The sequence below is a fragment of the Protobothrops mucrosquamatus genome, unplaced genomic scaffold (genome assembly GCF_001527695.2).
Source record: "Protobothrops mucrosquamatus isolate PMUCROS unplaced genomic scaffold, P.Mucros_1.0 scaffold1316, whole genome shotgun sequence".
Lineage (NCBI taxonomy): Eukaryota > Metazoa > Chordata > Lepidosauria > Squamata > Viperidae > Protobothrops > Protobothrops mucrosquamatus.
The window spans coordinates 105732-114652 of record NW_015387517.1 but is presented as its reverse complement, the minus strand read 5'-3'; positions in this window follow the sequence as shown (position 1 = coordinate 114652).

Below are 8921 nucleotides of genomic sequence, written 5' to 3'. Positions count from 1 at the left end.
CTCTTTTCTTGGAACCCTTCAATAAAAGGAAACAAAACATGCACCTCATGTCTGGTGTTGTTCATTGGTTTCGGCACTAGGTTCAGACCCGAATTGGGGACAACAGTTCCATGAGGCTGAGAATTTATTGTCTTATGTACATGAGCACTAGTTTTGCAAAAGCTATTCCATTCCAGCCAAACAGAATATCCATATATAATACATACACTGAACTATTTTCTTCTCCAACCAGTGACAAATTATGCTTTTTTATGTATTTGGGCAAAATTGCAATAATAAGGTTCTTGTACTCTTATTATTTTTATGAAAATGTTTTAGAAGTATGGAAGCCATGCATGGAACTTTAATCAATGGATACTGACATAATACATCAGAATATTTTGTATTGAAAAGCACATTTAAATACTAATTAATCTATTTTATAAATCAATTTAAACAAATGCATAAATTTACAGTATTTACAGTTACAGGGTACAATGACAATTGGGGCTGGAATTTCTATCACTAAGCAATGCAGTTTAAAGCACAATATCATGTGGCTTAGGGAGTGCAATCCCATCTCTCCCCATTACTGTCACTATGCAAGAGGTGCTGAAACCATATCCCAGGCAATCAAGCCAGTGGGTGAGAGTTATGGAAAGGCAGGTGTCAATACTACAGAGTTCAGGCAGGTGGTCAGTCACCAGCACTATGGATTGTGGATGGCCATAACAGGGTATGAGACTGCTATGTTGCCCAGGAGATCTTCAGGAAAAAAAAAGCTGTGGGAACAGGATCAACCTGCAATCTCCTGCTGGCTTCCCCATATACTTTGCTTGATGGAAGCCAATAGGGAAGGTCACAAATGGGGATCATGTGACTGAAGGCACTGAAAGCTACAAAATTGTGAACTAGTTGCCAAGTGTCAATTGCAATCACATGACTGCTGTAACAGCCTCAACTTCAATCACTGGTTGTAAGTATTTTCATTCAGTGCCATTGTAATTTTGAACAGTTGCTGAACAGGCTTCCAACCCTTGCAATTTTAATACAGTGTGGTAATTTTATCTTGTGTAGTATTTTCATTTACTGTCAGCTTTTCCAAGGTCTTTTCCAGCTATGTTCTATTCTAATTCTGCTTGATATAAAGCTCAGCTGAAATTCCAAATAGTTATAGTATATTTAAAGTAGGGATAATGGAACATAAAGTTCAATAAATTGAATAACATTCTGGGAAAGCAAGTCTAGGTTCTGGTAGTCAATTTGTTCCTATTTATTTTTCATGCTAATTCATTCATTTTACTGATATTTTCATGTTTTGAACATATAATGAAATAGGATGTAATTGTAAAAAGTTACTGTTAAAATGATGAAATTCAGGATGGGCTAGACATTGTTTTCTCAAGTATGTACATGTCTTTAAGGAACAAAATGTGGCAATCTTTAACCATGCATTTAGGCCAATAATATACATATTTGATTCACTTTGGCAAGCAGTTAATAAAGCAAACAAAGACACAAAGTATTTATGACTATTTTCTCTTCTCAAACCATCCCATAAATATTGCAGATGTTATTATTATTATTATTATTATAATTTAATTTATATACCGCCCTTCTCCCGCAGGACTCAGGGCGGTGCACAGCGTATTAAAAACAGTACAAATACAAAACATAAAAATACAAACCCCTATAAAACCAGATTAAAAAACCGAATATTAGAAGCTGTGTTTCTATTTAAAATTATTTTTAAAATCACCCTAAATAAAATNTGCAGCTCGCGCAGAAGCGGTGTTACATGGGAGCGACGAGTCCCTCCCAACACCGCCCGCGCGGCCGCATTCTGGACCAGTTGAAGTCTCCGGGTGCTCCTCAAAGGGAGCCCCATGTAGAGAGCATTACAGTAGTCCAGGCGGGAGGTGACGAGAGCTTGAGTGACTGTGCGCAAAGCGTCCCGGTCCAGAAATGTTGGACTAAAGGAGAGCTGGCAAAATAATTTTCAATCTTTGTCTAATGCTACTGGACTTTTTCCAAGCCCAATGCAGTAGTCCTCTTCTGTGTTTTGCTCCCCCCCCCAGTTCTCTCCTTCACAGACACCACTCCCACCCTTATCCTGAGAATGAATTCTTTTCAAATTCCTCAGAGTCAACAAGATGCTTCCATTTTATTTCGATTGCTGATTTTGCAGAAAAACAGGAAGGCTGGGCGTGTAAATTGATGACAGGGTGGACAGGAGAACAATTTCAACCTCCTTTTTATTTCTCACCTTTGCTCTGCCTTTCTGCATTTCCAGCCTCATTTCATTCTGTATTAGAAATGGGGGGGGGGAGTTTGATTGTGATAAATTCACTAGCAGAATTGTGCAAAGAATACTTGGAAAGATGAAAAATGCACTAGTGTTTTTTGGGATAAAGGGAGAAGTGTGCTAGAGTAATATTTTCTCGGGGGCTTAATAATTGGAAACAAATTAGTAAATCTTTCATTCTATTTTGGGATTTAACTGAAATCACCACTCTATACAAATACTCATTTGTAGCTATTGACACTCAGCTCCCACATAACAAAGTGGCAGAAGCACACTCTTACAGTAATTTTAATTTCTTACAAACTCTCACTCTTCATAACAAACCACATACCACCTTTCTAACAGTTTATATATTCTATGATTTCTCCATTTTTCCATGTTTAGAAAATATTCTCCTGATTATGTAAATTATTTCTGAGATTTGGAGGTTTTCCCTTAATTAAATTTACTATTTGTATTTTGTAATCATAACTTCTATCAAACATAGTAAGTTACAATCAAATTGGTTTATTAAATTCAGTATAGGTTTATATGAAGTTTGCTTATGTAATTGCGGATTAAGAAAACTGAATGGGGTGGAAAGATACATGAAGCTATGAAAACAAACAGATGATCAAACCTGGATCCTAAGGGTTTGTCTAATTATGACATTTTTTCTTTCCTCAGTATCCAGGCCTTTCTGAGTACTATAAATCTAAATCCAATCGCCAAATCCTCAAAAATCAAAATAGAGATCAATCTGCAGAAAATGTATGTATAATATCATGGATGAAATCAATGATGAAATCAAACATTCATTTAATTTATGGATATTCTTTAGGATTCATTTTATAACTACTATTTTTGCAAGGATTTTTATTTTGATGTCTATTATATTTACAAATTCTACAGTAATAATTACAATGTAATGCTAATTAACTTAAGTATCATACAACTATTTCATTTAGCATACTCAGCTAAGAAACGTAACATCATATAAAATGCTGGATCTGTATTATGTCATTATCTTCTACATTCCAGGTTAATATATACAGTTTAATATAAATGACAGAAAGTGAACAAAGACTTTATCATCATCTGTCAAGAGTTAGAGAAAATACTATATGTAATATATTTCTGCTGAATTGCATTTGGGATGTATAAGGTTAATCATATGATGTATTAGTCTAATATCTGGGCAAAGCTGGAAGATATCCTATCTAGCACCAAAAGCTGTACAGCTTTAGGGAGCACACATTCTCAAGTACAATTTGGGCCTTTACATACAAATGCCGAAGATATTTTATGTTACATTATGGAAGGGTTTTATTTTCTGGCAACACGAAACCATTCCCTTTTCTCTGACATAAACACAGAGGAAACTGGTATGCTTTCATGAAAAGTTTATAAGGTTACTAGAAATGCAGAGGTCAGAGCTGGTACGTAGTGCTGATAGATTGTTTTTTTTTTTTGTTAGAATGCTTTATAAACTATGGAGGAAGACTCTACATACACTGAGCTACACTGCCTGCAGTTAAACATAATTAAATGTCTAGCATGCCCCATCTGGCTGATTCCAGTAACTAGAATAATGGAGTCTACATGTTCAGTTATAAAGATGATAAAAAATTATCAGACATTTCAGTACTTTCAACTGAACCAGTATAGTCTAGTCATATAATTGACTTTAATTACACAATATTCCTGCTGACTGAAGGATATTTTTCCTCTCACTGGAGTGTTAGCAGTGTAAGATCATAAAACAGACAAAAATAAAGATCTTTGAAAATGTGCTGTTTGTTGATTTCTTTGCCTAAGTGGTAGGTAGAACTGTTTCTCTTACCAAGCAAGAAAAATATTGCAGATAGAACAGTATTATTTGGATATAGTACTTCTATAAAATTAAAAGCAAAATAAAAATCAATCTCAAGTATAATCATAAAACAACGCAATCAAAGCTTTGGAAAAAGTATTTTCTTACCCATTAACCAAAATCTGAATTTTCCACCAAAGTTCTTAAATAATTTGACAAAGTTAACATTGAAGAATAATCCGCTATGACTCACACAAATATTCCTGCAGCCTTGTACATCAGATAACTTAGAAATGATAAAATTGTAACTATAATCACCTTAGTTGCTCCATCAATTGGAATAGTTAAAAAGAGATGGAAATTGTTTTTTTAACTGGATTTCTAGTTTAATATTTCCAAATATGAAAAAAGGAGAGTTAGTCTCTAAATGCTCCTTATTCCAAAGAGATTGTTTTGAAGTAATACAAGGAGTGGTTATCTCTCTCCTCCTTTCAAATAAAATCGTTTTCCACATGTTTAAACGAATGCAGAACTGCTCTGTAACTGTACAAGTTTTCCTTATTAGGAACAATCCAAAGAATGCTGCACACATCTGGTAAAATCTCTTCAAGAATGCTAAAGACATCTGATGTTCCTGGTCTTGTCTAAGATAGCCAGTTCTTTATTTTTTAGGTTTTCTACAATTTTTCTGACCCTATCAAACAAGATATTACTGCACAGTATACTACAGTACATTTAAGAACAAAACTATCAAAGTACTGGCTATCATTTCCTGCTTCTGTATCATAATATTAAGTCTTGATATATTAGGCTCAGTAATTAGTTTTATTAAACTAAGCTAAGAAATTTTTTGGTAGAAATCTATGGAGATTTCATGCTAGTTATTAGTGTGGAGAAAGCTAAAGTAAAATGTTGTCCAAATCAAAGTCAAATTGGATGCAACCACTCATACTTGTTGCAATCTATACTTTTCTCCTTATATTTCTGTACTGTCTACCAAGAGCCTACTAGGGAATGAATAGGGAAAGGTTGATTTATATATGGATTTTTTTACACTATATCAGTGGCACTCAGAGCCCTCTCTGTGGGCACGCACATCATCGCCCCAGTCCTAGGCCTTCAGCTGGGTTTTATAGAACCTTTTCACTTTGCTGTGTGCAAAAAAAAAAAAAAAGGTTCAATCAATCAGTCAATTTCAACTTCTCGCAGGAAAAAAAGATCTTGCAAGGTTGGAATTGATTGAACTTTTTAGTCCCACCCAATCTGCCGTTACCACCGCAGCCATGCCCACCCAATGGGCCACACCCACCCGGCACCCGACGATGCATAAGTGGGTTTTGGGTTGCAGTTTGGGCACTCGGTCTCTAAAAGGTTTGCCATCACTGCACTATATCAAACAGTTATAGTTTATCTATCAGGAATTTAATTTCTTTCTTGACAGTTAGGTCTTCTACATAAAGAATAAAATGGATTGGAAAAAATGGCTTCACGAAATAATAGAAATCAGATGGTCAAAACAAAAATAATTTTTCGTATATATTTCTATTTTATAAATGAGGTAAATAAGAGATTTACCAATCAACATTAGATTTTGGAGAAAATATTGTGCATTATGATTGCCTCATCATTTTAAGTTCAGTCTATACTTTACATGCTCCAATGGCTACTGTTCAAGTAGTCCTTTGAACTTGAGAGGAATACCATGAGGCTCTATATATTAAAGAGTGTGCAAGATTATTCTAAACTATTTTACCTTGGTACATAGGATTCTAACCAAGAAACTTTTAAAAACTTGTTTTGGTAAAGAATATCACTCAACTAAGGCTAACTTAGTAGACCATTCAGAATGGCTAAACATAAACATGACCACCTCTTCTAAAATTTATTTCATGATCTGAATGTGGAAGGCTTCTCAAAGAAAAAAAATGAAATGGCAGAGGAAACCAGGAAATATTGTTGTGGGTAGCCTCAGATAGTCATTCTGCTGCTTTCTGGCACCTAGTTAAGTATTTTGTTCTCAAACAAATGTTTGGTCCCCGGAGGTTTTATTCCACTGATACTACTATATTTGGTATGCATCATTTATATTTTCACTTTTTCATATTGCATGGATGGACTGCTACAGATATTATTTACTTCTTACCTGCAGACACCTCACCCAAAATCTCAAGGGATGTAGTGAAGATCTGCTTGGTTACCACTGTGATCAAGAGGGCCTGGTCACCATGTAACAAAATACCTATAGCAATCTACGAAAAGTGAGGTGTTTGTACTATGCACAGCACAGCACTGCATTTCTATTTCTATTTAGTCTCCAACCATAAATTAGTAAAGTAAAATAATGCTGTGCAATGTTACACATGAGAGAAAATGCTATGCATTTTCGTTGCCATAGTATTGTATATACCAGTGATGGTGAACCTTTTACAGCCTGAGTGTCCAAACTGCAACCCAAAACCCACTTATTTATCGCAAAGTGCCAGGGACGCATAGAGTGCCCTCAGGGGTATGGGGTGTGCGTGGCCCATTGGGTGTGCGTGGCCCACTGGGTGTGCGTGGCCAGCTCAACATCACTCACATCAGGGGCACCTGTGCGGACATGGTGGATGCAGGAGGGCAAAGTGCATGGGTCAGAGGGAGGCCCACTCCCTCTCCATGCGAGGAGACCTGGCTTTGTAACCAAAGCATCCTCAGCAATAGGATGGGAGACCACCAGGGCTGCTGGTGGCCACAGGATGGGAGACCACCAGGGCTGCTGGTGGCCAAGTGCTAAGGCAGGACTTCCCTCAGGCCCTCCCTCCCTCTCATTCCAATCTCCCTCCCTCCTTCCTCCCTTCCTCCCTCCCCTCCTTCCTCTCTCTCTCCCCCCCTCTCTTTCTCCCCCTTTCTCCAAAGTCCAAACATGTGTGTGCTACTTCCCTCGCTCGCCCTGTTCACGGTGCGCATGCCTACAGAAAGGGCTCTGTAATAGAGGATTAAACAGCTGGGTGATTTTGGGCCAGTCATTCTCTCTCAGCCCAATCCACCTCCCAGGTGTGTTGTGAGGAAAATAGGAGGAGAAAGGTATGTTGGATATGTTTGTTGCCTTGAGTTATTTGTAAAAATAGTATAGGTGAGATATAAATAAAAATAAATTTAATTCATTCATTAAATAAATACTGGATTTCAGGACCTGTACTGATTTTCTAGACACGTAGGGAAACCAATCCAAAGTAAGCAGCAGATTGCTTAGAAGATAATATGAGATCCCTTCAGAAGGCTCCACTTTGCAAAAGATATGAGAGAGAGGGGGGGCTGCCTTTAAACAAGGCCTGGCCAGTTCGTGGATTGTGGGAACCAGCGGAAACTTTGGTCTAGGATTGCCAAAGCGAATGCTTAGCCCAGCCTACAGGACAAGATGCACCAGGTACCCAGACAATCTTCCCTCTCAGCAGGGTCTACCGACTCCGGTTTGCGCTGCATTCTGCGGATAAAATCCCGGGAGTTTTACACCTGAGAGTCAAAGTCCACTCAGCACAAGGCCCTCAAGCTGCTCAGCTCCTACTGCAAAGAGCGGGGAAGCCAAAGATGCCAGGCGTAGTGGCGACTGCAACTGCCGAAGTGGCACCGTCAGCGGGAGAGTTTGCGTGGGAGCGGGCCGGTGAGGAGCACATGGCAAAGCTACCGCTCCCTCCGCCATCGGCCAGCCCTTAGCAGGCACCGAGCAGAGAACAGACTTGCAGCATGAAAAAACCCCATGACCTCGACAAGGCACTGAAGATGTCTCCCTCTCTAATCCTACTCTGCGCAGTAGCAGACTCCTGCCGCCCTCCCTCTATTGTACATCTTCCATGGGAGTCATGTTGGAATTTAATAGCAATGTTACATTTTCCCCACTTCGCTCATTCAGTGAATTCACGTCAGTGTGTGTGTGTGTGTGTGTGTGTGTGTGTGTGTGTGTAACTATGTGTGCCCGTGTCTCGCCTCCCATTTCCTGCGTTCCGCGGAAAGGAGCGGGAAAGAGTAAGTAAGGGCTGTCTTGCACCAGCCTCCCTAGGTTCGGTCAGTTTCCAGTTTCTTCTTTTAACACTCTCAAGGGAGCAAGAGAAGATTTCAAATTTCTCTTAGGCTAGTTTAGCTGTTGGAATTGCTCAGAAGATTGGAAGCTCTATGTTTTGTTTGTTTGTGTGTGTGTGTGTGTGTGTGTGTGTTTGCATTCTGTGTTTCACAGCCTCATGAGTTTAATGAGATTTATTCCTAGATATAGATGTGCAGGATTGGCATCTTAAAAATAGCTGTCCACTCAGTGCACACAGATCCGTAGCTGGCTGACTGGCCGTACTCAGCGTGTGGTCCTCAATGGAACCGCATCTACATGGAGGGAAGGGTGTAGTGGGGTGCCCCAGGACTCTGTTCTGGGCCCAGTGCTCTTCAACATGTTTATCAACGATTTGGACGAGGGGATAGATGGGGAACTCATCAAATTTGCAGATGACACCAAGCTGGCAGGAATAGCCAACACTCCAGAAGACAGGCTTAAGATACAGAAGGATCTGGACAGACTTGAACACTGGGCGCTATCTAACAAAATGAAATTCAATGGTGAAAAAAGCAAGGTTCTACATTTAGGCAAGAAAAAACAAATGTACAGTTATAGTATAGGGGGTACCTTGCTCAATAGTAGTAACTGTGAGAGGGACCTCGGAGTCCTAGTGGACAATCACCTAAATATGAGCCAGCAGTGTGCTGCAGCTGCCAAAAAAGCCAACACAGTGCTAGGCTGCATTAACAGAGGGATAGAATCAAGATCACGTGAAGTGTTAATACCACTTTACAATGCCTTGGTAAGGCCACACTTGGAATACT